At 39.6% G+C, this 25942-nt stretch overlaps 1 protein-coding gene across 2 annotated transcripts in view; it reads right to left on the bottom strand.

The window, feature by feature from the left end:
- Positions 1–25942, bottom strand: part of KIF26B (kinesin family member 26B) — a 293062-nt gene that overhangs the window by 237603 nt on the left and 29517 nt on the right. The window contains exon 1 of one of the 2 annotated variants that reach the window (XM_068676376.1): positions 22335–22447. The exons of the other annotated variant lie outside the window; for it this stretch is intronic. The gene's annotated coding sequence lies outside the window, so the exon portion shown is untranslated. Of the gene's footprint in view, positions 1–22334; positions 22448–25942 lie in introns of those variants that run through there. 2 annotated transcript variants of the gene reach the window in all.

Genomic DNA, 25942 nt, shown 5'->3' with positions numbered 1-25942 from the left:
TGGGCACAGAAGAAACTACAGTTGGACATCCCAACCAGTGAGTGCATGATGGAGACTTCCACTAGCTCCCAGAAGGTGTGACAGAATCCAACCCACCTGCCTAGAACAAAGAGCCCATGCTCAAACCAAAATAAGTTTCCAGTTTAGGGTCATTAAATATACAACAGAAGTATGTCTAGTAGTGAAAAAAAAATATTCCAGCAATGTTTTCTCCAAGAAAAAAGAAAAAAAAAATAAGGATATCTACTGTAAGACTTCACTGGCCTAGCTCCAGCACGTGCCAGGTTACATCCCATTTTAAAACATTCTGGCCCTAAAAACTATGGTGACAAGGAAATCCATAGTATCCTGCAAAACAGTCATGTGTTGGCGCTTACTGAGATCTTCCATTTCCTCTTCATGGACTTACATGAAGCTAGCTTATACTATGGACAAAGAGAAATCCATTTCTTTACTGTATCTGAAGGCTTCTGTTCCTTTAAGACAAGGTTAAGTATTATCACAGAATTATCTCCAGGAAAGAAAAACAAACCCCAGATCTAGGCCTAAAAAGGGACTACTGTTGTGGAAATAGATTTCGGTCTCTTACCTGATGTTAATAAACCAAGATTTGTCTTGGTATTCTTCATGTCTTTGCCCACTCCTCTACTAATTTACTGACTCTTTAGCCCATCTTGTTAATTCATCACACTGCTCAAGCAAGTCTTGTTAAACTGTCTCGGCTACCATTATTGCCTTGTTTTTGAAATACAGAACTGAAGAACAATCAAAAAGAAAGAAAATGATGTTTTAAAAAAGCAACATTTAAATTTAAAAAAGGTTCATTATAGAAGAGATACATTTCATTGTAGAAGAGAAAAAGCATTTTTAAGTTTGTTTTTTCAAATGCAACTTTGACCAGATAGTTCTCAACAAGCACTATACAATCACCTAACAGCCTTCTAATCAGGAAACCAGAACATGCCACAGACAAGGAACAGCCTCTGACATAACTGTAAAGCAAAATACGTAAGTGTATTACTTTTTTTTTTTTTTTTTTTTTTGCTAGTGTGAGACTTCTTTGGTGCAGTTGTTCAGTGACTTTTTTTAAGCTGTTTTATTCACTCAGCCACGTTTGTTAAGTGTTAATCCCCTAAATGCACTAAGTCAATAGAGACACTTCGATCCAGCAACAACGTGATTGCTTGTCAAGGTTTTGGGAAGTGCATTTGTCTCTTCTTGCAAGCATGGAGAACATGCTCTCCTCTTCTCCGCCTGAGCAGAGCAGGCCTGGAGAAGCAGGACACCAGAACATTGCTGGTGATGAGTCTCCTCAGCCCTGCCACTGCCCAGAGGATAAACCAGTAGTGGCTGCTTGCCCTTCCTGAGAGAGTCCAAACAAGTTGGGGAGCAGGAGAAAACAGCCTTTGTTAGAGCTTGAATGCGGGCAAATATGGTGACACCAGTAGCTGGACATCACCAGAAGGTGGCAAGAGGTATTTCAGAATCACTGTCCCAAACGCCCAGAAGAGCTGAACACTATTTCTGTGCCGCCTCCTCCTCATACATGCACACCCAGACATTGATAAGCAACAACATTTTAAAAGAGATTTGAAGAGAGATTAAAGAGTCATACTGTGGATGTAGACATGCACAGTGTCAGCCTTTTGATTTTTGAAAACGTGGCAACTTTTTTAATTGCCATCGCATCAATCTGTGGAAGAATTCTGTCAACTTAAAAACTTCTTCCAGTAATAGTGTCCTGAGATAACCCATCATCAATAAGAGCCCACTATATTTCTCTTATTGCAAAACTCACGGCATTATTTCTTCTACTCTTAAACTTTTGTCAGCTACAAATTAGGACCTCTGAACTATGATGCAGGATATTTTCCAAATTCAAAAGTTTAAAAATAGAACAAGTCCATGCATTCAAATACTAAAGAAGGAAAACAAAAATAAAAACAATGAAAAATAAAAACAAACACAAAAGTAACAGCTTGGAACTATGGAGAAGGAAATAAGTCATTGCTGCAGCAGCTGTTGACATTACTTGTTCTCTCATTCACATTACAAGGTAGAACATTGCAAAAGTGGCTGAACAACAACCTACGACCTTCCGTAGGAGTTAAGAGAAGAAGCTTTATCCCATGCAAGCTCTGCTGCATGTCCATTTTGACAAATACTGTCTCTGGTCTATCTTCTAACACAGGCATTTGAGCTTTTCAATCTTTACTGTGCCAATAGTCTCTGAGAACACATCACATCCGCTAAAACAGAGCAGTCGATTTTATTTTTTTAAGTAAATACATACATAACTATCAACCTGTTCTCAAACCTAGGAGCAAAAGCCCCCCCCCCCTTTTTTTTAATATATTTGAATGTTTAAATATGTTTTAAATGAATTTGAATTTGCTTATTAACTTCAAAAAATCACTATTCATTATTTTTGTCTAAATAAATACATCAGAGGAAGTCCAAGGTCTGAAATCTGAAATTCTGATTACTCTGGGCTTACCTACAGCAGCGCCTAAGCGGACAAGTACTTATCTGTGCAAGCAGATTCAATGAAATCAGTATAGCATGAAGCATGCAAAAGATATCATGAAACACCGTTTGCTGTTTACCTGTAAGGCTATGTGGAACTTTAAAAGGGCGCATTTCGAAGTGAGTGGAACGAACTAAGAATGTTATCCCACGATAATGAAATCAACTTGGGTGACTGAAAAGCTGTCTGCGTAAATTACGTATGAAGAGTGCTTCACTAAAATTTATGCAGATCAAAGACTGAAAAGCAGTCTGTGGCAGCAGGCTGAAAAATTACAGCACTGTAATTCAGTAATATTTTTTTTTCCTTGAACTGCTTCTAGAATCATTTTTCCTAATACCATCTTTTTTTTTCATACTTGAATAATTTCACTTTTCCTCTGAACTGTCTTCCCAAGCTTCTTTTCTGATGCATCAAAACAACAATTCATGAGCATGTCAAGTCATTTGCCCAAACCACACTCATCACTGGAGTTAGAAACAAACACCTTCACATGCTAAATTTCCAATACTTTTTTTTTTTCTTATGCTGGTTTTATTGTGGTAAAACATGGTGCATATTTGAATGTTCTTACTTCCAGCTTCCCTGTCTACTAGCACAGAAATAGTCAAAGAACATAGGGAAGTAAAAAGCAGTGCCCAACTTGCCTCCTTACCAGAACAGTAAGGACAAAGACTGTACCTTCATATACACTGTTCGGACATAAAAAGAGTAAGTCTGTAGTAACAGATCTAAGCTAACATCTGCCTGCAATTAATGTGTACATTTATGAAGCACACTAAAAAACGTTACGGTAAATAAAATAAACAAACAAACAAATAAATAAATAAGAGAGCTACTTGCACCCAGTTCTGATTCATGAGAAACCTAAACAGTACACAGTGCCTACAAAAGCCGTTCTTGAATACAGCTCATTCCCACTAAAGCAGAAACAGGGACAATGAGAAAAGTTACATACAAGGGAATTATTTTTCCTCCCACTTCAGACACAAACTACACTGATCAAGAGCCTGTGATGACTAATGCCGGACACTCAGCCATCTATGGAACTTAACAAAGTAATCCCATTACTAGATCTATTACTAGACTTAGGCTCTGAAGGAATATAATATGGGCTTGCAGTCACCAAAGAGTAAATTTAATTTATCTTGACATATAGAATGCATTCAGGTTAAGAACTACCATAACCTTTTAGTAAATTGTGATATTGTAAGTGGCCTGTGATTTCGAGGAAAAAAATAATACTCGGTATTAAAACTTACCAAAAGGCTACCAACAATAATGTAATCTCTCTAGCTTTCATTTCCCAAAACGATTTAGCAAATGCCTCCTTATCATACACAGGCAGTATGTTTGTAGGTAACTGAAAGTGAGTTGTTGAGCTCTCAGACTAAACCAGAAGTGATAAATGATAATAAAGATTTTGGAAAGGGGAAAATTTGTCTTTTTGACAGCTGAGTTAAGATAGGGGTCATTGAAGTCTCTTTCAATTCTACAAATTAGCGTTATGTTCTCAGATTTAAAAAAAAAAAAAAAAAAGTCAAGGTTAATTCTACTGAAGCCATTATGTTGTATATTACGGAGAATCCTTTGCTGAGGTTTTAGTATGTGTTTTTTCTACCATGCACACAGAGCACATGGTCTGACAATAATGGCTTTGACTGAATTCTCATGGCAGAGTAGCCTCCTTCAGGCTTGCCATCCAAGCAGGGGGCTTAAGATATGTCCTGTTCAACCCAATCTACTTCCTATGGTACTGAGCTCTCAAAAATCAGCTTGGATATCCAGTCAAGCTGCCCACATGAACATAGAGCCAAATGCTGATCCAAACAAAAGCTCAAAACAGAAATTAGGTGGTACGCACAGAACAGGGATTCAGAACTTGGAAGCAGAAATTGCAGCAGACTGGGGAAGCACAAGCCAGGGGACGCTGTGGGTCCCTGCAATAAACACTCACCTGTGGATCGAGTTGTTTGGGACAAGAAACTAACAATAAGCATTTAGAAGACTTTCAGCCACCAAAGCAGGACTAACATTTGCAGCTATGATCAGAGAATTAAAAGTACCTTGCTTGTGTTGTTTTTCTTTTTTGTTTGTTTGTTTGTTTTAAGTTTAGTATTTTGTTGTATCCAGACTTTTTAACCTACACAGAAGACAGCATGTTGACACAAATTACTGGAGAAAGGGTGTGAAGCTGCTGAAGGGTATGGCTGGAGTAACCAGAAATGAAGTCTCCTGTGGTACCTGGACTCCTGTGGTACCTGGACTCCTTAGGAGAGAGTAAAAATGGTAAATAAATGGGTAAAAACATGTAAAAATGGTAAGCAGATGACATGTGCTAAAGATTTATTAATGTGCCAAAGACTTGGTAACTGGAATTATTAATGTTAAAACATGGCACCAATAGAACTAAAGACTTTCTACAACAACAACAACAGAAGTATGGGAATCTTAACTAGTATGTCTGAGATTTCATCCAGGGGACAGTATTCTCCAGTGCAGTGTTCACATGATCTATTAAGTGGATCAGGAGCTAAATCAATTGAATCGTAACATAGAAGAAATACAGATCTTACTTCTAAGCAGAAAACAATAGTTCAGAGGTTTCTGTTTCCTCTCCTCAAACAAAGTAAACTATACTTAAATAGATAACATCCAGAGTTTAAAGCAAAGATCCAGAACAGTTTTCTGAGTGATAAAAACCCTACAAGATGCAGTTTCTTGTGATGATCTTTAGAGAACATACCCCTCCCCCTCTCCCTATACTGGTGCCGGCAGCTCCTTGCTGCTTATCTCCAATGAAAAGAAAACAAGCCACAAGGGTAGGTTTCAAACCCAACCTCTACTCAGCCCTATAATATAGGTTCCTATTGAAAACTCCCTGCATACAGACAGCCAAGATCCACAAGTTTGCTGTGAAGTATATGCCTAAAAACCTTTCTGAATCCAACGTAGTGAGCTTGAGCAGACTTAGCATTTCAACTAGAGGAAACCATTCCTTGCACAAACTCCATTCATTACACGTAAGTTTCTTCCTTTGTAGAGACAATGTGTTCCATGGGAGATCCTCTCTATTTTTAAATAGAGGAGGATGCCTCTTCCAAAGAGAGGTGAAAGTGACAGGATCTTAAAAGAAACACCCAATAGAAATGCATCATTTTTCAATGTGTGTCCACAACTTCTCATAGATTTCCTTTGAACATTTAATGTTTTTCATGCTACTTGCTATCTCTTCTTCCACTCCAGCTTACTTACAGTAATTGGTATGGCATTATAACAGCACATTATGTCCAAAATATCTTACTTGCATTAAACCAACCTCAGAAGTACTCCAAACTCCTGAACCCTATAGAAGGGAACAGAGCATAGCTTAAATAAATGACTTCAAAATGACTTTTTATTATCCTATTTCTCACATCCCAGCAGCATGTTGAGGAGAGTCAGTAATGAAAAGCACAAAATCGTACCTAAATACCAAACAGATCTAACTGAAAGCTTCCTGTAAGTGGGCATTTGTATTTGTGTAAACATATTTTCTTTCTTCTTTCTTCTGGTCATCTCTTCTTTGAAAGGTTATGAACAGCAACTCTTCTAAACAACTGTGATTACTTTTATGGCTTGACATGAGTCACATTTTTAGTTTGCTAGTTCTTTCCTACATAAGACATTGCCACCACCTGGTAAATATCTTTGAACAACTCTGAGTACATTTAAAACCCTACAAGCCCAAGCATTTCATGGCTGCCCTGTAATTTGGTCCTCTTATTTCCCTTCAGGAAGCCAAATTTATCTTCAGGATTCGTTTGAAGCTGAGAGTACTTGCATACGGAAATGGATTCATCAGTGGAATTTTCCAGAGGATTACAACCTGGTAGTTATGTTTGACTTACAGCACACCTCTTTTCTCCTTTCTAAAAACCTGTATAGAATGGTACAAGTGAAAGAAAATCTATTAAAACCCATTCCATCATCACTTCTTTATGACCTTCCCTGTATCTGCTAACCAAGGCCAAAACACCTTATTTACGTCAGAAAAAATGGGTGCTAGAGGTATGATAACTGCTGCAGAATGGTTTGCTTTTTCAAATGAGAGCAAGCACATTTTTGGGATACTAACGGGTTCCTGATGCTCCCAGCGACAGGCCTAGTAACAGAGGATGAACTGGCTAAAGGACAGAAACTGGTTTGGTTTCATTTTTTAACAAAATCATTGCATTAAAATAATGCTTCTGTTTAGCATCAATATTTCTGTTCCTACTGCAGGAGGAACTAAATTTTCTTCCTATATAATCGAAGACCAACTGATCACTAGGATCTGTATTTAGGACCAACAGGTTACAATACCACAAAAAAACTTGTTGATAAAAAATCTGTAGCCTTCCACAGGACATGTAAATTTCTCAAAGGCAGAAGGTATGCCAAGTATGCTTCAGAAAAAGGGCCCATCTGGGATTTGTTTTAATTTTGTTTGTTGATTTGGGATTTTCCCCCTCCTTTTATAATTTCTAAGAAAAAGGGAGAAGAAGAAAACAAAAAAACAATGCAAAAACAGGATTTTAAATCAGTGCTGGGGTAGGTCTGGGGTTTGACTGGAAGGAGATCAATCTCTCTCTGAAGTGTAAGTTGATGCCCAAACAATTTAGAAAGTAAAAAGCCCACATAAAGCCAATATTTACTATCGAATCTCCACAATGGAGTTGCTTCATGCAGTTTAACCTATCATGTGTGCTATTTTCCTTTCTTTTTAACAGGGAAACAAAAGTCAGCGCACAAAGCTTTACCTCAAGGAGCACTGCAGGTCTCATGCATCACCCCAGGTCCTTATCCTGGTTTCGATGCTGCCTCTGTGTAGCACTACCCAGAGGCATGCCATCGGTGCTATGCGACTTTCACAGCTTCCATCCTCCTGCTGACAGGCTTGTCCTGAGCCTCAACAACAGGAGGCTGCACTGCATGGGTACTTCAGACCAAGGCAGGTAGCAAACAGGGGAATGAATGCCTTCTGTTGGCAGATGCAGAGGTCTCCACTCACCCAGGAAAGCATTCCTTGCTGGTTTGCTGCACCCAAGCATTTGCCATTACCATTTATTCTGTAGCAGGCAGGAGACTACAGGAAAGCTGTTTCCAACCAGCATAACATGCTAGTCAATTAAGACTGTGCAAGGCCTACCATTGTCATCTATTCAAATTCCTCGGCATGCAAACAATGTAGTGAATGAATTGTAAGCAATTCCTTATTTATTTCTATTTCTAGAAACAATGTCAGGAAAGTTCCCCAGCAGAAGTTGTTAAAGAAACTAACTCATCGAGTAAGAAGTAAAACATCTTGGATCCGCAATGAGCCAAGAGACGAAAAGAAGGCAGAAATAAGTTGGTTCTTCAGCTCAGTAAAAAGATCAGCTGGGAGTTTTGAAAAAGTACTTTGGCTTATTTTAATTTTCATTCAAATGAATCCCCATAATTGTGTTTGTTGAACAGTCTTTTGCTTTTCTGAACACTCAGTTGCAGAACCTGCAGGCCCTGCAGTTTGGGAGCGCCACATGAAACAGGTGAAGCCTGGAAGGAGGCCCGCTGCTAATCATGCAGACATGAAATGACTAAAATGGATGTTAATCGCTAGTCACTGACCTGTTCATTCTTTAGCCATTTATAACAGAAAAAAAAAAAAAAAAAAAGTGCTTTGATCCAGCTCCAACACAAATACTGTTGTTTACATACAGTGTAACAGTGCTCAATATGTTCAGCCTTGATCTGGAATTATTTCAGAAATCGGCTGCATATTTCACAACTCTTATTATTAACACCCAAGACTCTTCTTGCTCAGAAATGCTGGACTTTATTTCTTGCAGGTAAACATTTATTTATTGTAAGAAAAATGTACTTTAACGGCTGCTGCCATGCCTACTGAAAAGACTTTTAATAATAACCTCTCCAGAGACTAAAGAGTGCAAAGACCTGACCGGCACCAATGACTCGTAGAAGGTATTTCAGTATTACACAGATAAAAGAAGGAGGAGTGGTCTTGGTGCCTACTGTTTGTAAAGCTGTATTGAAACAGCTTTTTATTTATTTTTTTAGCCTATGAAACATGCAATTCACTCTGATGGAAATACAGATTCTGAAGGCAGAAGTAGTTACATCTTGAAAAAAAAAAAAACACAGCTGTAAGGAGGCAAATATTTTACTGTATGGTTGGTGCCTTGCTGTGGCAGCCTTGAACATACCTTTACTTTGTATAGGAACCATGGGAAGGCTCAATACCTGTCTATTATCAGCAGCTGTTAAGTTTTAGAAGGAATATAACATTTGCTGCATGATTTCCATTGTATATCTGACCTACACCAAAACAGAACCCACATAACATCCACTAAAGAGGGAGTAGTACTTCCCAAAAATTTGGATCAAATGCAGTTCTTACCTGTACCAGGCAAGAACTGCAGCTGAAACACTCTGCAGACATGAACCAGTATCAAGGGGACAAGTAAAATATCCTCCCTAAGGAGCAAGCATTTTCAGACACAGTACGCAGTTACTGAGGGAAGGAGGAGGAATACTAGGGAGACTTCTGTGGCAAGAGAATAGAAACAGCAGCATGAAATAAGCTAAGCTGAAAGAAATGGAAATAAATAAATAAGTTAATGGTGATTAAATAAAAGCCAGTTATAATCACCTGGGAGTCTAAGCTTTGTATGAGAGGGTAAGAGAAACTGCAGGGATTATATAGTTCTCAGTATATTTAACATCTAATGTTGATTTTACAGGTGAGACAACATGGCTTGCACCACAAACGATACCAATAGCGAAGTATTAATCAAAATAAAGGTAAGGACGTGAGCAAAAGTTTCTCAAGCAACAATTAATGTTCACCAAACCCAAGCACACAAGATATCCTTTCCATTATTTCCTATCAAATACAAAGAATTGAGGTCTGCTTTGTTTTCATAGTCTTCAGTGGCTGGGATCTATACTTTGCAAAGTTACCTAGAGACCATTCTGATTCCCTGGCAAGGCAGAAGGTTGGCGTGGCAGACAGTGACGTTTGTTCCTGTGAAAGACTACTTCATTTCACATCAGAAACACATCTTGCAGCACGTAGGGTGGGGGTGGTGTGAGACACAAGCTGACAAGACCTAGGCTTTCTACAACCTATAGAGTCTGGTGAGGAGCTGGCCCACTCCAGCGGCACAGAGCTTCAGCCAGCAGAGCTTCCCTGAAGTGAGGGTGCCCCACTGGGAAGGGACTGCACATTCCAGGCCCTGCCAGCCAGCTCCCACAGCAGCCCAGAAACCCACACTCTCAAGTTGGACACCAGCCTCTTTCCTCCCTCACAACACGCACAAATCCTGGCAACTGCACAGGAGCCTGCAAGATATAGTAGAACAAAACAAATTGGCAAGAAAAAAATTACTTCTTGCCACCCCTTATTTACCTCTAGCGCTGTACCTTTTACGTTCTTGCTTAGAAATCTCTTCTACTACTTCACCACTAAAAATGCACACTACATATCCGATCGGAGATATTTGCACGCCAAATATCTATCTTGCCACCACCTATCCTGACAGTCTTAGATATCTGTCAAGAACAGAAGATGTTTTGGACTAGGCTAATTTAGAAGACATTTTGTTTTGTTTTTATTTATTTGACTGTACAGTTAAAATTTTGGATAAGTCACCTTTGGCTAATATTTAATATCTTTAATTAACATGTCCTGTTTCCACTCCACAACATGAATTCCCAAGCTTGGCTTTGATAAAAGAGCTCATTAGCTAGATATTCCTGATAGCACTCAGGAGTACAGACAGCAAACTTAAAGGTTTTTACTTGAAAACAGAAATAAATAAATTATTGTAATAATAAAAAGGCACAAGGTTCCAGTTATTTACAGGCCACTTTAAAAATCTATTCTACATTCAGACGCTTGTTGAAATAAAAATCCATGCATGCTGACTGGCATTCAGGCATGGTAAGAAGACATTTTATGTCCTCTTTCTCAATGTCTGTGTCAGCAAACCACCTAAGGTTTTAAGAAAAGCTGAAGAATTTGCAGGTTTAACTTTTCAGTTATTTCCTCAGAAGAGGGAGGTCAACGAGAATTCAAACATTTTTTTTTTTTTTTAAAAAAAAAAAGGCCATGCTGACTTCTTATACTACTCCAACCAAACACAGGATGTCTGTTAGATTAGCTAAGAGGCATGCTGCTTGTTAAGCACACACTGTTTTAACACAACATGCTTTTATTCCGTTATAAACACTTAATAGCAAGCGCGCATCACAAGACACAGTGGAAGAGCTCCCCTACTGGGCTGATTGCTCAGCATTCAAAAGCTTACAAACCACTTGAATTAACTGCTAAATAAATCAGTCTAGCTACCCTTTCCCTCCCCTCCCTCAGTACTGTAACTCCCAGTGGCTGGCGGTAATCCAAGCGAGAGCTTGAATTAGTGCAGAGCCCAAGAACCTCTTCAATTCATGCCCACTCACTCTCCCCTCCCTTCCTTCACCCCAACTTACATCTGGTCCTTTTACTGGGGACGTGGGCTGTTGTTACCTAATGGATAACTTTCTGCTGCTCCAGTCAAGAAGCGGGGAGAGGAAAAATATCTAGAACTGTACAGCAGTAAGTATAAAGTGCATTTAGAAAGCCACAGTTGAGGAGAAATGCTCTTCCTCTTTCAACTTTTTAATGTTGAGGTTGTCTTTGAATTTCAGTCAAAACACAAAGTCATCAACATAGTGTGATACATGGTAGTGAACTTTTTTGCCAAGTAGGTGCCATTTAACAGACCAAGCCACACTACAGATTGGAGCTATGTAATGCTTCCCCCTTGCACTGAACCGAAGTCTCAGTGGCCCCACTGCTTTTCTTAGAATTAGTCATGGGACATAAAATAAAGCACATGGTTAAGTATTTCCAGGTTTGGAGACTAAAATTTCTAGTGACTTTGTCATTATCTGATGTCTGCTCAGATCTTTCCCTAGCCATCCTCCTGCTTTTATGCGAAGTCTTTTGTAGCCTACCTGGCAGAAATTGAGGCCAAGTAAAGGAGGACAGCAAGTAAAGGTATACAGGGAGAAGAAAATCTGCCACACAAGTCATCCAGTTTCTAGAAACATGGCCCAGCAAGGACTAACAAACTGCTCTAAACAACTGACTTTTCTCAGGAAGATACAAACCCCTTAAAAATGCAGACTGAAGTACAGTATACCACAAGTGATTTTTTTTACCCTCCCTCCTCTCATGACTAATCTGACTCCTAAAAAAAACATTTGGCTGATCTGAGACCACTTGCATCCTGACTACTGCTAACACTGCAGCAGTTTATTTTATATAAAAAATGAATATACAAATTAAATGTTAAAGAAATTGCATTCAGAGAGGTTGTTTCAGTATTGTATCCCTTGTATCCTCATAGCATGTTCCATAAGTCATCTACTGCAGGCTTATTGCAAATTTCCTCTCACTTTTGTCCCCTTGATGGTTCAATGTTTTGGGAGACATTGGCTCAAAAGGTAAGTTTTGGTGCTGGATACATTCAGAAAAGTACTAGGAATCCAGGACATAGCAAACACTAGGCATACAGATGTAAATCAACAGATGGAAACAGTTTTACTTTGTTCTTTACTTTTTCCCACTGATGATGCTGATGATAATAATAATAATAAATAATGTAAGGTGCTTAGTTTCTGAAGGCTTCCCCTCAGCAATTCTTCAGCACACAGATACATTGCTGAGACTTCTAGCTGTATCCAAACTGCAACAGAAGCAAGCTTGGTATGTCCTGAGCACAACACAGGCAAGGTTTAAATCCCTTACAAATCAAATCCCATCTTATTGCCTAAATTCCCCAGCAATTGAGGATATTCAGATTCAAAACACTGACCAGTTTCCACATTTTGCAATCAGCAGTATTTAGATTGCATGTTCCTGTTACAGCCTTATTAACAGCGTCATACTAAAGTTCTTGCCTGTGAGTCCTGATTTGTAACCAAGAATAATTCCAGTAGCACAAAATCATTGTTTTTATCAAAAGACAGGCCCAGTTTTGTCCTTCTTTACTTATAGCACAGGCCTACCAGTGGAAAGAATCCTCTTAGGGTCCTCAACTGATTTGGATTTAGCTCCCTGTTACAAGTATGGTGGCAAGCTGCCAGAATGGATCATCAGCAGATGGCAGAATTGACTGCAATCTATTTTGTGCTTAGACCACACGGCAGTGTCTGCATCTACTGGGGGAATGATACTTTTGAAGAGAAAAAAGAAAGACTGCATTCAGAAGGCTCTGTAGAATATTGCCTCTCCCCTCCCCCAAAAGAGGGAAACAGAAAAATAAATGATGTGTGGGCTGCAGAGAAACATCTTGGTTGGGAAGCCGAGATGCAGCATACTATTATCTAAAGAGTGTGTTCCTGAGTTCTATGCAATTACTGTAGACATATTCCTGGCCAACCAGATTATTCATGCTTTATCTCTATTTGCTCAGGTGTCTGGGGTGATTACAGAACAAGACACCCAGCACACACAGGGTCAGAATTAACAGGCTCCAACATACAGCACACAGCACAGCTATGTGTCAACTTTGGCGCAGGTTTTAGAAAGATCTTATAACAACATTTGGGGTGGCTACATTAGCTGTCCTCAAACAGTGACTTCTAAATCTAATCCTTCCCTCGATGATCCTTGTTGCTAGATAGGAACTATATAACACCGCTTGTTTTGTGGTTCAGAGAAATCAGCTAAAGTCAGCACACGTGCTACACACTGTTCAAGCGCTCAGCTAAGGTCCACATGTTCCTCGGGCAGCTTGCAATCCCTGTAAAACAAGACAGCTAACACACACTTCATTCCACCCTTTTTTCATCTTTTCACAGATGGAGGAAGTGAGGCTGAGCATCACTGTGGCTTTCTCAGCTTCACAGCCTGTCAGAGAAGGTTTTACTCCCAAGTCTCAGTGGCATAGCTGAGTTAGAAAGCCATGCCCAAACACAGCTTGAAGAGTCGAGAGGGGTCTGAGCCCAAGTTGACAGAATGGAATGAAAAACCACGACCAGTTCCAACGTGCTAAAAGCTACAATGCACATAAAAGTGAGCATAATAGAGGAGAATTAAGTGAAAAAAAGGGAAGATCAAGGGGAACGGGAAGGGGAAATCATTAGCAATGTTACCGATGGTTTTCCTTAAACCCTTTCCCAAAAGCTTAAGACATGATTGTGAGTTGATGTTTTTCAGATGAGGTAACAAAATCTTGCAAAGCTAGGGATCATAAACAGTCTAGCACTAGCCAGCTAATTTATATCATTATTTGCAGTTTTTAAGCTTAATCAGCACCATGTGTCCCCACGAGATGACTGAGTAGCACCGCGCAAGGTTAGACCATCTGGTGCTGGGTTTTACTTCCTTTTAACTGTTACCACTAATTCTTGTATGCCCACTGTCTCCCTGAGCTTCAGTCCCTTCTTTTGCCAGATCAAGATCCCAGGCGTAGATGCAAATGCAGGCACAGAACATTTTTGCCTCCCACACCTCCTCATTCACACACAAGCACATAATTTCTCAAATGTTTCCCTGCCTTGTGCAGAATTCCTTTCTTTGCTTTGTTCAGTTCATCCTCTTCCCCTTCCTTTCTTCAGTCCTCTCAGGGAAACAACTGATATCACTCCAAGGAAAGGAATGCCATGTCTTCTGATGGAACAGTCCATGTTGACCATATGACCCCTACTTAAAATACATGTGCAGAACCTGCTTAAAAAATCAGTATAAGCATGTCCGTTTCTCTTTATTCCCCTAAAGAAAATCCAGTGCTTGTGTAAGAATACCAAGTATTCTCCTTACTTGTTTTAAGAGAGCAAATGAAGACGGGTATGCACGTGGTCCTCGACTCTCTTGCTCACTCCCTGTGTCTGTTGTCAGATCTTGTTAGTCACCACCACAATTTCACAAATGAAAGGGTTTAAAAACAATCCTCTGCATATTCTAGAGCAGGAGTTGATTCTTCATCCCACTGCTTCTATCAAAATATTCTCATTAATATAAAACTAAAGATAATTTCTCTAAATATAAAACATCCAATACCAAAGAGCTGTGATAAATCAATTTTCCTTGTGTGCAGTACAATCTGGATTTAGGCACTTAGTTCATCTTAATAAACAAGTTACTCACTCAAAGGAAAATAAATGAAATGCTCTGCCTTGAGGGACAGTTTTTCTTAATAGTTTGGTGTTACAATGACAGAACATATGATCTGTCAGTATGAACGTCTTTTGTTCTCTGGAACGTTTTGAAAACGGGTGGTCTGTCTCCCTCACAGTTACAACTATGTTTAAGAAGCTTTCAACACCCCTTCCTCCACAGCAATGCTTTTAAGAACAGAGGAAAACCATTTTGTTAATTGGTTAGGAAACCAGACAGAAATCCCAAAACAAACAAGCACTCCCATGGAAAGCAATTTCCTAGTTTCCAAAGCTTGTTATTTGCTCTATATACCAAGTGATAGATTAAAAATTAAAAGTTATATATATATATTTTTAATTAATTAATTCAATTAATTAATATATATATATATTTATATATATATATATAAACAGTGTTGAGACAAAGGGTGTTATGGGAACATGATTTAAGCTGCATCAAAAAAGCAAGCAGCTGAAGGACCTTTTTAAGCAGAAAAATTTGACAGAATAACGAACTTCAGAGTGAAATTATGGCTAGTCTCCATCCATGTTTGCCATATTCCTCACTAACACATGCACAACATCAATAGAGGAGGCTCAGTTTCTCTGTGCGTAAAGTAGCTGTGCATCTGAAGGTATCTGTGACTTGAATATCATGGCATGGACAATAAGCATGAAGCTGATCATGCTGGCTAATACAGAAGAAAACATTCTATGGACCAACCACGACAGGAAAATTACAGCATTTTAGTTATCTTTAAGGAATCTACCTCTGTCTCTGCATATATATATATTTATTTATTTATTTATTGAGAAATAATTGCATGTATTTCATTTATAAACCAAATTAATTGTTACAAGGGTAGATTTAAAATCACCACCAACTTTGAAAGAAATTCCTCTATGGACACCACCATTAGAGATACTGGCACCTAATCCCATACACAGATCACACATACCCAGAGGAAATAATTCCTATCACAGCCAGTAGCAACACTGATGTTTATTATGATTATATAATCCTTATCCAGAAATACAAACATATTGACAGACACTGGAAGAAGCAGTTCTTTTCTCCCTTCTTTCTGACAGACCATACACCAATCTGCCACCCCTCAGGTTATCAGCAAAGCGCAGAAATAGCTGTATCTGATCACAGTAATGGTTCATCCATCTCTTATACCAATTCATTTAGGGGTTAGTTTGTGCCCTGATGCATGAGAGTTTCTCCCCTTCTAGATATTTAATCTGATTGTGAGTAACACGAGCCCTTCCGGACTCAAGTTACCCTCAGCCTCCAGTCACCCTAGTTTGTCAATTATATCAAAATTAGTGATCACATTTGTAAATCCCCTTTGTCACAAATGCCTCCAGTTGCCAGACTCTAAGCATAAAAGGCATTTTAGGTTGAAGTGCTCCTGAAACAATGAGCAAGAAAGGGGAGGGAGGCCAGGGAGTTTGTGATCCCATAGGAAGCAACTCAGAAGGGAAAATGAAAAGCAGTTCTTTTCTATAGGAGGGTAACATTAAAAGACCCAACAGCAAAGTGTTCTTCTGGGGATGAAAGTCAAGATATACAACGGGAGCTCAATACGGCTTCATCAAGAGCTCTTTCACCATCTTAAAAGTCAAAAAGGAGCTGTAAAAAAATGAAAACAAAGATACATTGATAACAGCAAGTATAAAGAGACTAGTACGAGCACAGGGATATGAAAGTCCAAAAGGCTAAGACACAGACACGCTATGAATTGCAACTACCAAGAGAAATTAAAATGACTATAAGGAATTTAGATTAACATACAGAAATAGGTCAGAGTGCAGAATACACAGATCCGTTAGCATAGGAAAGTTTTCTGTTAACCAACGGAAAAGGTGGAGAAATACCTGAAGTCACCAGCACCGACTGTTACTTTTGCCTTAGTCTTCATGGTTTTTGTTTTTCTCTATTTTTAAACATAATTAAGAACCAGGGATAGAAAAACAGGAAAAAAAAAATGATATAATACAGGTAGGTACATGGAATATATTTAGGCTTGCATGGTTTAATGCAAACTGCTGTGAACACAAAGAATAAAGCAGTTTTTAATGAGTTCTTACAGGATAGGTAGAACCCCCAAAGGACAAACAGAATTACTAGCAGTAGGAAGCAAGCAATGAAAAGGTATGGTCAGTACAGCTTTGACAGCCATAAAAATACTAAAATGAAATAAAAATACTTGGCTTAGAATCATGCAGGGAGTAAGAACAGTCAGAGACAACAAAAAAAATGTCAAGTCAATATATGACTTAAAAGATGGCAGAAAAGTAGTAAATGTGCAACTTGACTGCTTTAATGTAATGGAGCTAAACAACATGATGTTCTCCAGTAAACTAAGGAAATATGGTTTAGATCAAATTACAACTAAAGAAGCACACAGCTGGCTGAAAAAACATTCTTGATCAATAGTTCTCAGTAATTCACTGTCAGGCTGAGAAAACGTGAAGCATGGCACTGCAAGTACAAGGTGCTCCAGGGTCCAGTACCAGACCATTTTCAGCAGCGTCTTGATGAAAAACCAAGCATATTGGCAGCTTTTGTGACATTTATCAGTCCAGGAGAAGCATTACAGGAGCCTTAGAGGACAGGACTAACATGCAACACCACTTCTCCATTTGGAAAATAAAGACATTTCATTGTTTCTCCAAGTAACAGCAATTAATCCAGTAAATGACAAAAGAAAACCCTCAAATTCAGGAAGGAGTACAAGTGCTTAAGCAGCAGCCTTGCAGCATTCAGAAAGGAATGAGACGAAGGCTCTCTCGAGCACTTTTCATCTTGGTGGTTTGATGCTGTTTTTCTTCCAAGGTGCTCTCTGAGAAGCACAATGTTCGATAGGCTCTGCAGGCTGTGTCTCAAGCCTGGAAGTCCTCCTGTCAGGCAACAGTAACAAGAACTTGACTTAAGTACTGAGTCACAGTTTATTACAAAAGCCTGAGTATGTAAGTTTCAGAAAGTTAATAATAGCTGATCCTTGTATTGACAAATAGATTAACTGCTTAGGCCCAAGCACATATATTAGGAGCGCTGCAATCTGCCTGAACAGAAACACTTGGACAGAAGTCGTTCCATCACACTTGAAACCCTCACGGCTTCACAAGACCCCAGAGACATCCAGACATTAAGTGTCATAAAGTGCCTGAAACTGGCATCAAAACAAGTCTGAAGGCACATAAAAGAATGCTTTAAAAAAACATCTTTCCTGTGCTTATTTTCACATAAACAGTGCTGACCTTAGGCACGGAGGACTAGCTCACAGACACCGACGACCACTTCATGTTGACGTCAAAGCTTCATTTGAAGTGTCGGCTATGTCTAGATAATAGTTAGGGACCCGGAAACATCTCATTTCTCAGGCATGGGCAGCAACCGTCAGCACTCCTGTACCTCACAAAACACGTCGCTGATCATACAGCTACAGGAGAGGAGGCAGAATAATAGGACAGGTTTTGGAGTGAAGGTTGCTCCAACACCTGGAGCTCAAGATTGCAAGCTGCCAAGCCAGCTGCTGCCAGACAAAAGAGCTCAGCGTGAAATGTCAGCTTCTGGAAAGGTTTTGTGAAGGTTTCTTTCCTATTACTGCCTGCGACATCAGTTACCATTCCTGAAATGAAACAGCAGGGACAAAAATATTAAGCTACTCTCAGGTAAGACAGTAATTGAGCTCCAGAGTTTTGCCTCCCTAAGCAAGATTTGCACATCTCTCTCCAACCAAGTATATGCTTAAACCATTATGCTCCCTCCCCCCAATTATAGAAGGTGCAGCATCTCAAGGTCAGTTTCTCCTTCACTCATGTAATCAAATCTTGTTTTTCAAGGTCCTGCTTTCCCTTGGGGCAGCAAATCAAGCAGGGGAAGAAGGGAGATAAATGTTCTCTGTATGCAACATCATGGCTCTAAGACAAACATGTAACACTCATTCTAAAAGGAGAACTAATTTGCAACCTGTCTATCCCACCACAGATTTAGTGGAATAAAATAATACTAATAATTAGTAATTATTAGTAAGACTAATAATTAGCACTCATGATGCTAATCCCAAGCTTTCACAGAACTTGAAGTTTTGGGCAGGAGGGGGAACAAACACACACACACGTACTGAACTCAATACTTTAATCTATAGAATAAGGAAAATGTAGAATACATAGAAAAAAAAAAGTGACTAAAGCTTCTGAAGTTAAACTCCATTACTTTATACTGTTTGGATACATGAATCAGAAGCTGCAAACCAGAAGGCACAGTAGAAGTCTTATCACTTATCCTACAACTTCTTAGGTTCTTGGGACCGGTCCATCTTTGGAACAACCAACTTCAACAGGGCTTCTATCCAGTGACGTTCATTTGGTTTCAGATGTTGTACCTCCTACTCAGTGCCAGCCCTCTTAAAATCTACAGAGCATGTAATTATTGCAAAATTAAGATAGTAATAATCAGCACACTAGTGTTTGTAAACAAGCTATCAATCATTCTCCCTAACAAAATACAAAACAACAGGATTATCTGGGAGAAAACCTTACTTTTTAGATATGTATCTGAGACGGTACAAAGACTAAGGACAATATATTGCCCTGAAGTCCACACTCACTCCCCTGCTTCAGCTTAATTTACAAATCCAAGCACCCAAGGAACTGTTTTAAACATCCGACATGCACACACACAAATCATAAGGCGTGTACTGCAGAATTAACAGTGCATAACTGTCCAAAAGGAATTAAGTTCCACTTTATTTCTGGTTTGTCTCACATTCACATCCAACCACAACACAGCTGAAACCATTTTGCAAGTAAAAAGGTGTTTATCTTTAATAATGAAATATTCCTCAACTTTGACGAGATGTTACACTAGATGACTAAAAATGTTATTCTTGAAAGAGGAAAAAATAAAATTTTCTATGAAAAGGTATATACTCATGTTTCACATGCTAGTTGATTTATTTGACACAAGCCATTTTGGTATCTGCAGATCTCCTGAGATTACGCATAATAAAGATTCTAAAAAATAAAAAAGCATACACGCATAGATACAGACCGAAAGACTCCAATCCACCCTTTACAGGAAGATCAGAGCACAGAGATACCTCTGGACAAGACTACCATTTCCTCCTGCAAGTACCACTAACTGTGTGCTTGCTATGTATAGCCTTCGATGTCTGTTAACAAAAATACATAAGGGGCCTGATGGACAGATATTCCTTCTGTGAATGAGTCATCCGGGTGTGATCTTCCCGTCACAAAATTTGAAAGTAATCCAAAGTGTCAGAGGCAGACCTACACAGAAAATAAAAATGATAGTTCTACAATAAGCTTGGAGAAAAAGAAATACTGTGGTTTGTATTTGGGGTTTGCTTTGTTTTTAAATAGGGAGTTAATCCCTCTGCTCTCCTGCCCCTTGCCACCTAAGGTCTCATCTTCCAGACATCACAGCAGGTGTGTTCTAGCCCACCCATAGCTTCAGGGATTAATTAGATATTCCCTGTGCCTGAAAGAGACCGTAATTTCTCACTCAGTGATTACTATCTGCAAGCCTGTTTGATTATACACCTGTTTAATAGCACCGTTTCTTCAAAATTGACCCAACAAACTAACGTGTTTCCGGTGTTATCTGCAAAGTTGAAAGAAATATTTCATTTCTATGATTACTGCAGCCTTCTAGAAAAAACAAAGAAAACTATGATTAAATCAGGAAGTTTAAAGTTTGATCAAATTATCCCAATTGTCAGATTTTCAAGTTTCTTGTGCTTCAGTTTTCTTCCCACCAACTCATCCCATTTCAAGAGCTACAATTTTAATCATTCAAGATTTACTTATTCTTCAAGTCCTGTTCAAAGCAGAGGGAAATGGCCAAGAGCTGTTAAACTCACTGTTGGGAGAAATCACAAGAAAGAATTCACAGAACCATGGAAGGGTTGAAGTTGGAAGGTACCTCTGGAGGTGGTTGCCCAGGACCATGTCCAGGAGGCTTTTGCAGATCTCCAAGGAGGGAGGCTCTGCAGGATCTCTGAGCATCCTGTGCCTGTGCCCCATCACCTGCACAGTGAAAAAGTGTTCTGGGATGCTCCTGTGTTCCAGTTTGTGCCCATTGCCTCTTATCATGTTACTTGGCACCACACAAAGGAGCCCGGCTTGGTCTTCTTAACAGCCTCCCTTCAGGGATTTCTTCAAGGGCACCTTTTTGTCTCACAGTCAACTTGGTGTCCACCAGAATCTTTTTTTGCAAAGCTGCTTTCCAGCTGGCTAGCCCCCAGCAAATACTGGTGCCTGGGGTTGTTCCTCCCCAGTGCAAAACTTTGCACTTCTCCCTGTTGAACTTCATGAGGTTCCTCTCAGCCCTCAGAAATTCGTTCATAAATTTACAGGGGAAAAAAAAATAAAATGAAAAAAAAAAAAAGAAGACACAGCAAATATTTTATCATCAGCTTCAAAGATTTAACAGCTATGTGGAAAGCTTTCATTTCAAGCAATGCATTTCTGAATCCCATATTTCTGCTCCTCTTGAGCAAGTCAGCACTAATACAAAGCTAGCAGCAGCAAAGAGAGAGTGGGAAAAAAAGGGGGAATAGATGTACCCTCCAGATTAAACTGCACTGGGTAGCATCTGTGGAAACACTCCTGTAATTCATCAGATAAGCAAGAAATTCAACAGACTGCATACCTGTGTACCAGAACTGCAGTGACACATCCTATTTACACCTCATTGAAGAAAGTGAGAAAGATGCTCTGTTTCTTTTTCTTCAGCCTACGCTACCCAGCTTACAAATTCCACAGTAAATAAGATATCAGCTCCTCCTGCAGAGGCTGGAGAATCAGAAGATCACAGCATTTCTGATGAAATTTTATTTGAATATTGTCACTTATTTGATTAAGCAAATAGTTGAATTATTCCACCAACTATTTCTTATGGCATTATTTAGGCACATAATTTCAAGAAGTACACAGAATTTGAGTTACCAAGAGGCACAGAAGTCTGAAGAAGGCTCAGTGATTGAGACAAACCTGTGTATGAAATGTGTGGCAACCTCTTTCCTGTAGACAGTAATATCAAGAATGTGGATGGAGTTCCTTTAGCACCGGATAGGTATCTGTCAACATCAGGGCTTCACAGCAGAAAAATTGGCCAATTGAAATTTCTCTCCATCCTTCCCTGCAGTCAGATAAATCATATTATACAACACTTAACACCACCTACAGGAAACTGGCAGTAATACCTCTCAAAGTAGATAAACAATCGAATAGGGAGGACAACAACAAACCAGACATCTCTCAACCATATGCATTTCTACAGCATCTCTAACTACTGGGGGGTGAGAAGAATGAAAAAGTAGGTTTGCCTCAGTGTTTTCACTATCATGAAACAGAGTGATAATGATCAAAGCCAAAAGTGAGTGAAAATGTGTATTTTCCTTCCATTTTTCTGAAATAGACTATATTTCCTCACACCTATAATATTCTGGAACATTGGCTGGAAGAACTGATGCACATAAAAGCCTTCTCTATTTATCTGCTGGAGGAGAATTGCTTCTCCTACCTTTATAATCCCACATGACTACTACAACTTCAACCTAAAAGAAACTTCCTAAAGAAAAAGGGAAGCATTATGAATAACCTGGGAGAGCAATCCCCCTTCCTCAGATTGGATTCAGCATCACTGGAAGCCGGGGGGGAGCAGGCACTGATCACAAAACAGGGTCACAGGATCCCCCGGGCTGGAAGGGACCCCAGGAGACCCCTGACCCAACCTCCTTCCCAAAGCAGGGCCAGCTGGCGGAAGCACACTCAGCTGAGATGATTTCATCATCACTGAATAGCACTGCCTTTACCAATTCGGTAGCTACTGTTCCCAAAATGTAGGGAAACAGATGCCCAGCAAAAACCCTACTTATACTCTGGATTAGACTAATCAATACAACTCTAAATTGTGTGTTTATTTCCACTTCTTTTAAGGGAAACAGCAACTAAAAAGCAACAACTTGTATCTGGAGGGTGGGTAATTATGGACAGCAAGTGTCATTTCAATATAAATAGGGGAAATAAACGCAAATTACACAACACTTAACTCTTACGAATTGGCTGTTAACTGAGACAATAGTCTACAAGATGTTGTTTGGAGTATCTCATTAATAAAATTCAAAATTGTTTTCAGCAATTATGTGCAATCATTGTCATTTTATCACTGGCCAAAAATAATCCCTCACTGCATGCTTCAACATATAATTGTATCACAGATTGCCAAGAAATCATCCTGTCTGTAAGAGAGAACTGGAACTGTACCACACTGACACAGAAACACATCACACCAGTGAAAGGAAATGTTAGTCTGGAGATGACTTAATGCTAGAGAAAGCCACTAAACCTTCACTGGAAGACCAAGGACAGCATTTCACATGAACGGAGTGATGGGGCATTTCCATAACCTGATCTTAGCAGGCCTAGAAGAGCATCTTCCAGTCTTATTTTTTACTTCAGAAGCTTATTGTAATTGGGTCATAATCTCAAAGGGCACCTGCACCTAAAGCTAAATCTTCTGTTTTGGTTCATAACACTGAGCATTGTACACACATTTGTGAATTACTTTGGCAAACTGCTCTGCAACAGGCAAGCAAAACACTAGCTCTGCAGCAGCACAAAGGAATAACTCACCCCAGCTGCTCAGTCCCTGTAACAGCATGGACAGGGCTTCAGTTCACGAGCAGTCAGCTCTCTTCCACCAAGTTTATTTCACCTTTACTACAACCCCACAGAGAGCAGAGAAGTTATCCAACAAGATTAAACACGGTTTTCCTGATTACTATGAAGACTATGCCATGAGTCTGTTCCCACCTGCAGCCCACAGAGCCACAGTTTAGTCTGGGACACAGCAGTCTGGGCAGAAGCCAGCAGACCAAGTCTGCTGCTGAAAATTCCCTACAGCTGCTGAATGTCCCATCTCTCCTCCTACCCTGCATCCAAACCCAATGCTTTTCCCACAGGTATCCTGGCTCTGTGTCTCACTCCACACCTTCAGGCAACCCGCAGTGTAGCCCCACCACTCCCTTCAGCCTCCCTGAAGACTCCCACAGCCTTTTCGTCCCCTCGACCATATTACACACACCCTCACATCCTACCTCCTCTTCGTCCATTGCTGTCACGGGTTTGCCTTACAGGCATAGGATTAGTGGCAGCCCAATTATGTTTCTGATTTTAATACCCTGCAATGTTAGAATCGCCTCAGCTGACACACTTCCGACCCTTTCTGTAGGGAGTTATGCCCATCTGGGTAGCAGAAATGAGCACAAACTCAAAGGAGAGCAGCCAGCTGTTCCTTCACCTCCTGCACATACAAGGGTGCACGCACACAGGCTTGCCTGCAGCATTGGCAGAGCCACTGCTACGTTTGAGGAAGCCACCTGAAACCTGGCAGAGTAAAACAATGTAGGTGACTAGGCTTGGCAAATCTGATGAACTTGGAACCCAGTTTTGCTTACCTTTTTCTTTTTTCCTTTTTTTGTCTATTTGCTGTATTGTTATTCTGATGCAGCTTTGGTCACCAAATTAAACAGCTGCATTTTACTTCCAGGAGAAAGTCAAAATATTTTGCTTTTAAGATAAGTATAATTTATAGACAAATAGATGCATAGAACATACTTATAATAGAATGCTAAACCCCTCAAGTTTGTAAGTGAGGTCCTAGAACAGTCTGTAAACGTTGCCTGAAATTGCAACTTCTGTGTCCAGCTTTTTTATCACCAGTAAAACCTCCCAGACATCCACACAGATACAACCTCACATATGAAGGAATGTGAGTTTTTGGTCAACTGCCATTTGCTCATTTATGTGACCAGATTTTATCTCACAAAAATTTATCCATGAACATTTGCCTTTGGATTCATTTCTCCTGTCCTCAGTCAATTAATTCAAAAAAGTTAACAGAATCATTCAAGTAAAGACAAAAACATGAGCAGCGTTCACTCATTGGTCCAAGAGCACCAAGTCTTGGCTTATTGATAGACCTAGCCCCAGCTCTCACTACAAATGATGCTCCCATCAAAAGTCAACCAATGCATTTCCGAAGGGACAATTTCAGGCAGTGGTTGAGACTGAAATCCACGTCAGCTGTGCTGTACTTCCCATAGGGAAGAGAGCAGACCAAAGCAGGAGCAGACAGAATAACTGCCTTACAAGGGGGATAATGACAGGTAGTTTGACAAGCACCATACTGACTCTATAAAATGTTTCACACACAGAAATTATGCAATGCAGCTAATAACGCAGCGGGGGTGGAAGGAGGCTGGAAAAGCAGAGCATTGCTCATTCATTCTGATGCCATGTTGTTCATACATTACAGAAGCGTCTGTCTGTGTTTTGACAACCTGCCAGTCCATCACTACCTCAAGCACAAGACTTGCTGTAGGCAATTTGACCCTTTTCTTCCTTTCCTACGCCCTCTTGCTTATTCTAAAGAATATAGGCTCTCCAGTAATAGTATTTGATGTTTTTAAAGGCAGGATATAGTTTAGGGTTATTTTGCATGTTGAGAAAGCCCACAGGCACACTCAGTATTTTCCCTGCAATTGCAGCTAGTTCTCAGTTACCAGGGGGAATGGCAATTACAGCTTTGTTATTCAGACATTTTTCAAACTTAGGGCTCAAATGAGAGTGGGTCCACAACTTCATTCAAAATAGACACTTTAAGCAGCTTGGGATAAGTAGATTAACTGAATGTGAACTTTGGCCTTGTTTTTTTCACTTCTACTTGCTGATACATTTTTGGTGATAAAAATAAAATTGTGCCTCCAAATTTAAGTGTTCATATGCATTTTTATCCCACAAGTAGTACCTGAACAGACAGACCAAGACACCTGTCTCTATCGAGTCTTTCAATTAACAATCAACAGTGAGAATTAGAAATGCAATGGGAGCTACCTGAATTACAAGAGATAAAATAAGGAAGAAGTAAGGGGGAAGTCATTTAATATTTGAAAGGGGAAGAGGAGAAAGAGAGATAAGAAACGAGCTTACAGCCTTTACATTCTGTAAGAACCAGATATCCACAGTCTGTAGCCACAATCAACCTCAAGTAAAACACACCACAGAAAACTGTTAAACAAACAAACAAACAAAAAAAAACACATACAGAGCCTTGCATTCTTTCCTCACAGTCTCTTACATCTGTTTGGGCATTTGGTACGTGATTTCCTCTCTGTTTTGCTAATCTAAAGAAAAAATAGTTATACA

The sequence above is a fragment of the Anas acuta genome, chromosome 3 (assembly GCF_963932015.1).
Source record: "Anas acuta chromosome 3, bAnaAcu1.1, whole genome shotgun sequence".
Taxonomy (NCBI): Eukaryota; Metazoa; Chordata; class Aves; order Anseriformes; family Anatidae; genus Anas; species Anas acuta.
This window is presented reverse-complemented; position numbering and strand designations above follow the sequence as displayed.